A 9387-nucleotide genomic window follows, 5' to 3' on the forward strand; every position below is an offset into this window, starting at 1 on the left:
AATAATTTATGGTGGTTTTATTCAGAGAAAATGAAAATCCTCCGGGTTTCCATTACGGATGGGAATGGAAAAAATAGGGCGCTGTTAACAATGTGACGGTCCGGGGAGTAAGGCTACAGGATGGAGGATTCTACATTGTTTTGCCTTCATTAGACAACTTTGTTCCAAATATTTCCGTAAATCAGTGATAAATTTTATTCCATAGTAATTCGTTATGGATCCATCCTAATCAACCATCTGCAAATTTTGCAAGAGTATTTTTTTTTGTCTTTATTTTATTAAACGAAATGTGTTTCTTTGTTTTAGGCCTAACTGGTGCCAGTCTACATACATACTGTAGTTAAACATGGGAAAGTGGGCTAATTCCTTACATAAGGGGAGCAGGCCATGTCTGTACTACAGAATGCAAAGGGCATGCGGGAGACCGGTGTTACCTTCATAGTTTGTGATTGTCTTATATTATTCTACATGGTAGAAAATAGTAAAAAATAAAGAAAAATCCTTGGGATGGTAGGGTGTGTCAAAACTGTTGACTGGTACTTTGCCTTAATTTAATTGATTAATATTATGTTTTTCTCATTTCAAGAAAAAACCATCTGAGTTTCATTAGGATGGCATGAAAAATATGGTGCTTTGTACAGTGACGGTCGCAGTACAGTATTGGCTATTTAGCTAAAGAATCCCCGCAGGGCACGAAGGAGTAGGCTGTCCTTTGTAAATAAGAATGTGGTTCTTAACTGACTTGCCTAGTTAAATAAAGGTTACACTAAGAGCATAACATATCATTTTCTAATTCTTTGTCTAACCAATACCCAAATGAAGATTAAGTGAAAGTAAAAAATCTCATTGATTTTATCAAGACCAGTCCCCCATCTTTGCCCTCAGAGCAGTAACTAAACGGTGCTAAAATAGTTGTAGGCTTTTTTGCTTCAAAATGTTATATGCTCTTTAAATTAATAAGCTACACCATTTTTTTAACCCGCACAATCCTCAACCACTAGTGAGACAGATTAATGCCTACGGTAAGTCCCTACAGTATTTTTGAAAAATATTTTTTTTTCAAAGATGTGACTCTCAAGCCAATAATTACATTTAGGGATTGGAGGACTCTAAATTAATATCTTAAGGCATTTTCCCGTTAGATATTCTCACAGATCCTAGGGCTTTTTATATAATTCACATGTATTAATTATAATTAAATAATCGTTTGTTTCAAAAGTCAACGATATTTTGGAGATTTAAGTTTTCATTAACCTAGAGTGAGTGAGACAGGCATTCCTTGACACGGGGTGAGACATTCTCACTATTTGTAAATAACTGCCAGTTAACAACTAGAATTAATACATTTTTGGAGAAACCCTAACTTGATTATTCAGCAGACATCATTGCTTATATTCAGTCACACATATCCTAAAGAATAATCAATGGAAATCTTTGGAACAAGTATTTCGTTTGGATTCCATAACTTAAATAAACATTCGCCATTTTGAAAGCGTTTTTATCATTATTTTTATTAACAAAAGCAGAAAAGGCTGTGAATGAAATAATGTATAATGGCCTTTTTAACATTTGGATAATAACACATTTAAAGTATTTTGAAGATATAAGCCAACCTGCATTTTGGTTTTTTTAGGCTTACTGTGCAGTCTGACAAGTAAACATAGCATACCGTACATACTGCGTAGTAAACATGGGAAAGTGGTACCATGTGAGGGGACTTGATTTAGGAGAAGCGTGGGGACATGACTCTGTAAGGAAGGGGGTCATATAGCACCTTAAACCAACACCTATTATCCTCGTCAAGAGTTCAGAATCTTGGTGTTATGTGTCGCTTGGACAGTTGATGAAAACAGAGTTCGAGTCTCCGTTCGACTACCCCCTGAATTTTGCTACAATATTTGTCACATTTGAAATTAACCCGAGTTTGAAACCCTAGGCCTGTTGTATTTTTCTAGTTTGAGTTTGAATTCTGGGTTGAATTGAAACCCTAGGCTGTTGTCATTGTTTCCTAGTTTGAGTTGAATTCTGGGTTGAATTGAAAACCCTAGGCCTGTTGTATTGTCTAGTTGAGTTGAATTCTGGATTGAATTGAAAACCCTAGGCCTGTTTGTATTTTCTAGTTTTGAGTTGAATTCTGGTTTGAATTGAAACCCTAGGCCCCTGTTGTATTGTCTAGTTTGCGTTTTGAATTCTGGGTTTGAATTGAACCCTAGGCCTGTTTGTATTGTCTAGTTTGAGTGAATTTCTTTGGATTGATTTTGAAACCCTAGGCCTGTTTATTGTCTAGTTTTGAGTTGAATCTTGGATTGAATTGAAACCCTTAGGCCTGTGGGTATTGTCCTAGTTTGAGTTGAATTCTGGGTTGAATTGAAACCCTAGGCCTGTGTATTGTCTAGTTGAGTTTGAAAATTCTGGTTGAATTGAAACCCCTAGGCTTTGTATTGTCCTAGTTGGAGTTGAATTCCTTGGATTGATTGAACAATTAGCCGTTGATGACTAAATAGCATGTTTGATGATACAGTATATGATTAATAAAGTATGGTTACATTTCATTTGTTCTGTTAAACCTACCCTTTGGAATGACTTAAATAGCAACAGTGAATCTATTTCGTTTTTAAGTGGAGATCTCTCAATCATTCTCACAATAGAACTTTGGTAATAATCAGTGACAAATATCATAGATAAACAGGGCTAGTTTAAAACCCTGGATGTGACACCAAAGGGTAGCCATAGACAATATGAAGATAGGCAGACACTGCTTCTCCAATAGAAATTCCCGATCACACTTGTAGGTTATGTCATGGCGTCGTTGGCTGGATAACCTCAGATGCAGAAATAATTAATTGGGTATAACGCTCGTGTCGCTCCAAACTGCATGTGCAGGCAATCAAATCAAAGGCCGTCATTTGAAAACGTGTCAGTTTGTCACATTCACGAGGTTGGAGTAATAACATTGTCTTAAAGAAACAAATGCAACATATTTTATATAAGGTTTGTCTGTTGAAATTTGGTTCTCATGGACACATGATCCTTTAGTTGAAATTCCACCCTGATAACTTTTTTAAAAAATCCATTCAACCAGTGTGTGGCCATTGGGATATTTCATTATACAGACTGGAGGTGATAAAGATGACTACGACCCAAAACGCTTTCATAAAATGAAAACAGTTTTACCTTCTCCATTAAAGAGTCCGGTTTGAACATTTAGAAAAAGCATATTTTTCTCAAAAATGATTACTGACAATGTGGAGTTTGTTAAAGAAACATTTCCATTGTCACAAGCTGTCTCATAGCCTGTGACAAAAATGAGGGGACACGAACAACAGGTATAGGCCAATTTAAAAAGGTTCTTTATTCTACAACAAACTATTAACTTAAACTAAGAAAAAGGAATGAGGTGTGGAAGTATCATAATGTAAGGTGTATGTAAAGTGCATGGATGCGGGAATATGTGTGTGTGAACATGAAAACTATGCAAAACTACAAAGGAACAAACAAATCATGAGCATACCTGGAGGAGCAGAGAAAGAGAGAAGTGATTAGTGACAGTTTAAATACTTAGAGCCCAGGTGACTCCAATCACTAACGACCCTCTGCCTGCAGGAGGCACCGCCCCTACACTGCAGAGGAGGAGCCGTGACACCATCATGTGGCTTTTTTGTGTTATTCAGCTCATTTACACATTTTGAGGAAGTGAAGAGCTGTAATTTGAACTCTTCAAACTGGCCTCATTTTTCTATCTGTTAAACTCTGATTAATTCTACAGGCTGAAACAAATTGGTTTTAATATTACAGAAGCATTATCAACTTCCACTGTCCTCAAAGACTTGTTGTATTTCAATTTCCTCTTAACCATTCAAACTGGACTCTTAGAAAAACAAGTATCTGGATAGAACCAAAAACCGTTACTGTGCTTGCTTCATATATGGCACCATTTAAGATTCTGAACCGAAATTGGTTCCAAAAAAACCTATATTGAACCAATTTTGGTTCACTAAAAAAGAACCCCTGGAGTTCTCAAAGAACCCTACAAAAGGGCTCTATATAGAAACTTTAGGGGTGCCATATATGAAGCATGCAATATAACCCTTTTTGGTTAGTTTTAAGAGTGTGGGAAATAGTTTTATGTCACAGCCAATTTCCCTGAACTACGCAGATGTCACATACATTTGATTTATTCTTTAACCAGGACAGTTATTGACATGGACAACAGCAGCGTAAAAATACAATTAAAGTGCATGGTGATGACATGGGAGCAATGATAGCATGCATCTCAATCAGACATAGGCCTATACTACTCTGTGGTGGGGAAGAGGTTCCCATGGTCCCATCAGCTAACTATCTGGGATGGTACTTGGGATCTACTCCATCTCTCTCTCAGATCAGTTCCAATGGAGATGAAATACTGTACAGTTTATATAGAATCTCTGTGGGAGATGGCATCAATGTGTCGATGCGGATGGCGCACACATTCAGTGGATGACCAGTTGGTTCACTGCCCTTATCAGATCTGTGGAGTACGGTCATATTCTGCTTGTGTGCTGTATATTCCACACACAGTATATCAACTCTGATTTTACTGCAATCAGACTTTTTACCGTGTTTTTGTCTCTTGTAATAAATTCATGTTTTTGAGAATTATAGGGTACAAAAATTGGAGTTATATAATTTACTTGATAACCAACAACCCATATTCAAGCCTCGCGTTTTAAATGAATGTGAGAATAAGTAAATATATCTGAAAGGTTAGCTGGTTAACTTAATTCATGAGTCTGCTTTCAGGAACAAACTTCACTCTCCATGGTTCTGAAAGACTAGGCTATAGAAAAAGGTAAGAAGCAAATCAAGATTGTGTGTTGTATGGAGAGCAGTTAACCAATAGGATCGAGACACAGGTTTCATTGTACAAAGACAGAGACAAAAGGTGAGAATGAACCAAAAAGGCTTTATTCTCTGCAAGCATGCAAATCATAACCAAGCTACCTCCACAACAATGGTCAATTATATCAACAGTGCCCAAGTGAAATTTTTCACACCCAGTTTTTGCTTTCTTGCCTAAATTTCATGTGTAGAAATAATCAAATGTTCATTTATTTTCACTGATGTGCACAAACAGCTACACACTTAAAATGAAAGACAAAATATAACACGTTCTAATGAATTAACAATGAAAGAAAACAGATGTATTGACTGCAATGTTCCCTCTCAATGTGCAGTGGCGCAAGAGATTGAACATATGAGTTCGCCCCATAAGTTTGCACTTTATAGATCAAAGTTTCTCTGGGATCAAATCACCATTTTTAATGCAAAAAAAATAAAACCCAACTTTGGAAGATTGAGTCTATGGTTTTGTTTTGGGCAGAACCAGATCACAACGGAGTACAATTCTATTGATGGGTATCACACAAGCGTCTTTCAATTACCCTGGAGTGAATATGCTGTTCGGATCAGAACACCGAGCCATGGGTGTGCACATTTGTTGATATTCTTTGCTAGTTAGGGAGTTATTTGCCCAGTTATAGGTACAGTATATTCGGAAAGTATTCAGACCTCTTCACTTTTTTCTATGTTACAGCCTTATACTAAAATTGATTAAAAAAATTTTTTTTTCTTATCATCGGTCTACACACAATACCCCATAATGACAAAGCAAAAAATGGGTTAGAATTTTTAGCACATTCATTAAAAAATTAAAAGCCTGAAATTTCACAAGTATTCAGACCATTTACTCAATACTTTGTTGACGCATATTTGGCAGCAAATACAGCCTCAAGTCTTCTTGGGTATGGCTACGAGTTTGGAAAACCTGTATTTGGGGAGTTTCTCCCATTCTTCTCTGCAGATCTTCTCAAATTCTGTCAGGTTGGATGGGGAGTGTCGCTGCACAGCTATTTTCAGGTCTCTCCAGAGATGTTAGATCGTGTTCAAGTTTGGGCTCTGGCTGGGCCACTCAAGGACATTCAGAGACTTGGCCCGAAGCCACTCCTGTGTTGTCTTGGCTGTGTTTAGGGTCGTTGTCCTGTCGGAAGGTGAGCCTTCTCCCCAGTCTGAGGTCCTGAGCGCTCTGGAGCAGGTTTTCATCAAGGATTTCTTTGTACTTTACTCCGTTCATCTTTCCCTCGATCCTAACTAGTCTCCCAGTCCCTGCCACTGAAAAACATGATGCTCCCACCACCATGCCTCACCGTAGGGACGGTATAGGCCAGGTGATGGGCGGTGCCTGGTTTCCTTCAGACTTGACGCTTGTCATTCAAGCCAAACAGTTCAATCTTGGTTTCATCAGACCATATAATCTTGAGAGTCCTTTAGATGCCTTTTTGACAAACTCCAAGCGGGGTGTCATGTGCTTTTGAGGAGTGGCTTCCCTCTGGTCACTCTACCATTAAGGCCTGATTTGTGGAGTACTGCAGAGATGGCTGTCTTTCTGGAAGGTTCTCCCATATCCACAGAGAAACTCTGGAGCTCTGTCAAAGTGACCATCAGGTTCACCTTCCTGGCCAAGGCCCTTCTCCCCCRATTGCTCAGTTTGGCCTAGTGGCTGGCTCTAGGAAGAGTCTTGGTGGTTCCAAACTTCTTCCATTTAAGAATGATGGAGGCCACTGTGTTCTTGGGGCCCTTCAATGCTGCAGAAATGTTTTGGTACCCTTTTCCCAGATCTGTGCTTTGACACAATCCTGTCTCTGGGATCTACGGATAATTCCATCAAACTCATAGGTTGGTTTTTGCTCTGACGTACACTGTCAACTGTGGGACCTTATAAAGACAGGTGCGTACCCTTCCAAATCATGTACAATCAATTGAATTTAGCACAGGTGGACTCCAATCAAGTTGTAGAAATATCAAGAAGATCAGTGGAAACAGGGTGCACCCTGAGCTCAATTTCAAGCATCATAGCAAATGTTCTGAATACTTATGTAAATAAGGTATTTCTGTTTATTTTTTAGCAAAATTGCTAGAAACTGTTTTCGCTTAGTTATTGTGTAGATTGATGAGGGAAAAAATGTGATCTATTTTAGACTAAGGCTGATAACGTATTGATTTCGAACATACAAAGAGGAAAATGTGTGGTGTAACTAACAGGCTGCTGGACTCACCTTTCATGCACAAGATTCCAATCCAGCCAGGCCTCTCTGAAATAATTTTTTGCTTTTAAAGGGGCAATCAATGTTAAAATCCATTTTTGGACTTATGAATACCTACCCATTGATTCTTGATTAATTTGTTTTTAATGCCTCAAACTTATTTCAGCTGTCATACCCCATCAGAACCCAGAATATACATTTTCTTCCCGCCAGTGTTTGTAAACAAATGAAATGTAAACATGGTTGAAACTAAGTGGCAGCTACTCCCTCTAGTGGCATTGACTTGCTGACCAGCAGGATCCTCACTTATCTCAAACCTGATATTGGTGTTCATATTACTAACAGCAGAGCAATGGAGCTCCTTGCAAAATGCTGCTGAAATCTGAATGAGGGGAACACCAGTAATAAACACATGGCTATGTTCTGAATGTTTGTAGAAAAGGGGGCTCACTGAAAATTTGCTCGATCTACTCATATTGAAGTTTAGCATTCTAAATGAAACTGAAAATCAATAAATATATCTGAATGTTTAGCTGGCTAAATAAATTATCCTGCTTTATGGAACAGCCAACAGATGCGAACTGATGTCCTACACAACAATAGGACATAAAAATATCACTCCAAGGTTCTGAAAAACGAGGTTATATTAAAAGCAAGATGCAAATCAAGATTGTGTGTTGTATGGGAGAGCAGTTAATCAATAGGAAAGAGACACAGGTTTCTATGTACAAGGACAGAAAAACAAAAAAGTGAGAATGAACCAAAAAGGCTTTATTCAAGTTAAATTAGAAACATGCATAAAGCTCTCWGCAAGCATGCAAATGATCATGTTCTCCATGGAAATAAGACACAAGCAACATCCTCAACAATGGTCAAATATATCAGCAGTTCCCTAGGAAATATATACAAACCCATGTTAGACTTGAAATGTAAAAATGCACAACTAGCAAAAAAAAAATAGAAAACGTGAACTGAAAAACATGTCTTGACATAAGTATTTCTGAAAAATGTTCAGTACTTTGATGGCAACTGGCAAATTAGCTGTGACTTTCTTCTCATTTCTGGCTTTGTGATGTACCCCTGCTGTCAAATAAAGTGAAAACCTTCCCAAAACAAGCAACATCCTCTGCAAGCTATAAAAATGCTAATGAAATGTCATATGTCAGGATCTAACACAGAAATCCCCCCAGGTCATGCAGCTGTCCTCGTTCATGGTTACATGAATGACATGGTCTTGGTTCAGCCCGCCAGCATCAGTGACCCTCAGATTAATGTAGAAGTTTCTCTGCTCCCTCATGGCCTTGAATGTYAATTCAACCACAGTTCCTGGGACAGGAGAAAAATGGGACACATTTCAACYTTGAAWGTGAAGAATGTTGTCAAAAGMACATACTTGGTCTGWTATTATTCTGAAYACAAATGAASAGACKAMTGTAGAGTGAATGTGAAAAGCAATACACACCTKTTTYGTACATTTGGGCAGTGCAATACATATTGGACCCCTCCAGAAGTTCTACACTGAAGGGTTCAGCAAAGCCTGGCCCGTCTCTGTCTGTCACAGCCAAACGCACTAGACGGGGGTCTTGGTTGCAGAGCTTCAACGGGGTGTCATCAATAGTCGGAGCATTGTCGTTGACATCTTCCAGCTCTATCAGAATGGTTCCAGTTCCAGTTGCAGGGATTTCATCTGATAACCCAAAACAAGATACTCTTATTCAAAAGAGTAATGAAGACGTCACTAAATACCTTGTTCCCAGGTTGAAGCCTGCTGTGAGCAAGATCAACAAAATCAGATTCCACCTTCGATGGCGAGAATGAGAACTCTGTATTTGCCATCTTTGACAAAGGGAGACTCTCTGTCCAGGGAGTGTTTGGTTTTGATCATTCCGGTTCACACTGTTGATGTCCAGCCATTTAGCAGGATCTCTGTCCATGCGATACCTAGAACATACAGTATATTGAGTTAAAACATCACCATTCACAAGGCTTCTTGCAATCTTATGCATATGCATCTGAATGTACTTCATCATAAAGGGCATGTATATCATTGAATTGACTTATCAGCATTGTATATGGGCGGCGAGGTAGCTAGTGGTTAAGAGCGTTGGACTAGTAACTGCAAAAGAGGTTGCAAGATTAATCCGAGCTGACGAGGTACAAAATCTGTCATTCTTCCCTGAACAAGGCAGTTAACCCACTGTTCTAGGCCGTCATTGAAAATAAGATTTTGTTCTTAACTGACTTGCCTAGTTAAATAAAGGTAAAATAAAAAAATCTGTCTCCATATTCATAGGGCCAGGAGCCT

At 38.5% G+C, this 9387-nt stretch overlaps 1 pseudogene; it reads right to left on the reverse strand.

Moving 5' to 3' along the window:
• Positions 1-7832: 7832 nt before the first annotated feature.
• LOC112075949 (B-cadherin-like) overlaps positions 7833-9387 on the reverse strand; it is a 4289-nt pseudogene continuing 2734 nt past the window's right edge.

Source organism: Salvelinus sp. IW2-2015, unplaced genomic scaffold, assembly GCF_002910315.2.
Source record: "Salvelinus sp. IW2-2015 unplaced genomic scaffold, ASM291031v2 Un_scaffold3482, whole genome shotgun sequence".
In the NCBI taxonomy this organism is placed as follows: domain Eukaryota; kingdom Metazoa; phylum Chordata; class Actinopteri; order Salmoniformes; family Salmonidae; genus Salvelinus; species Salvelinus sp. IW2-2015.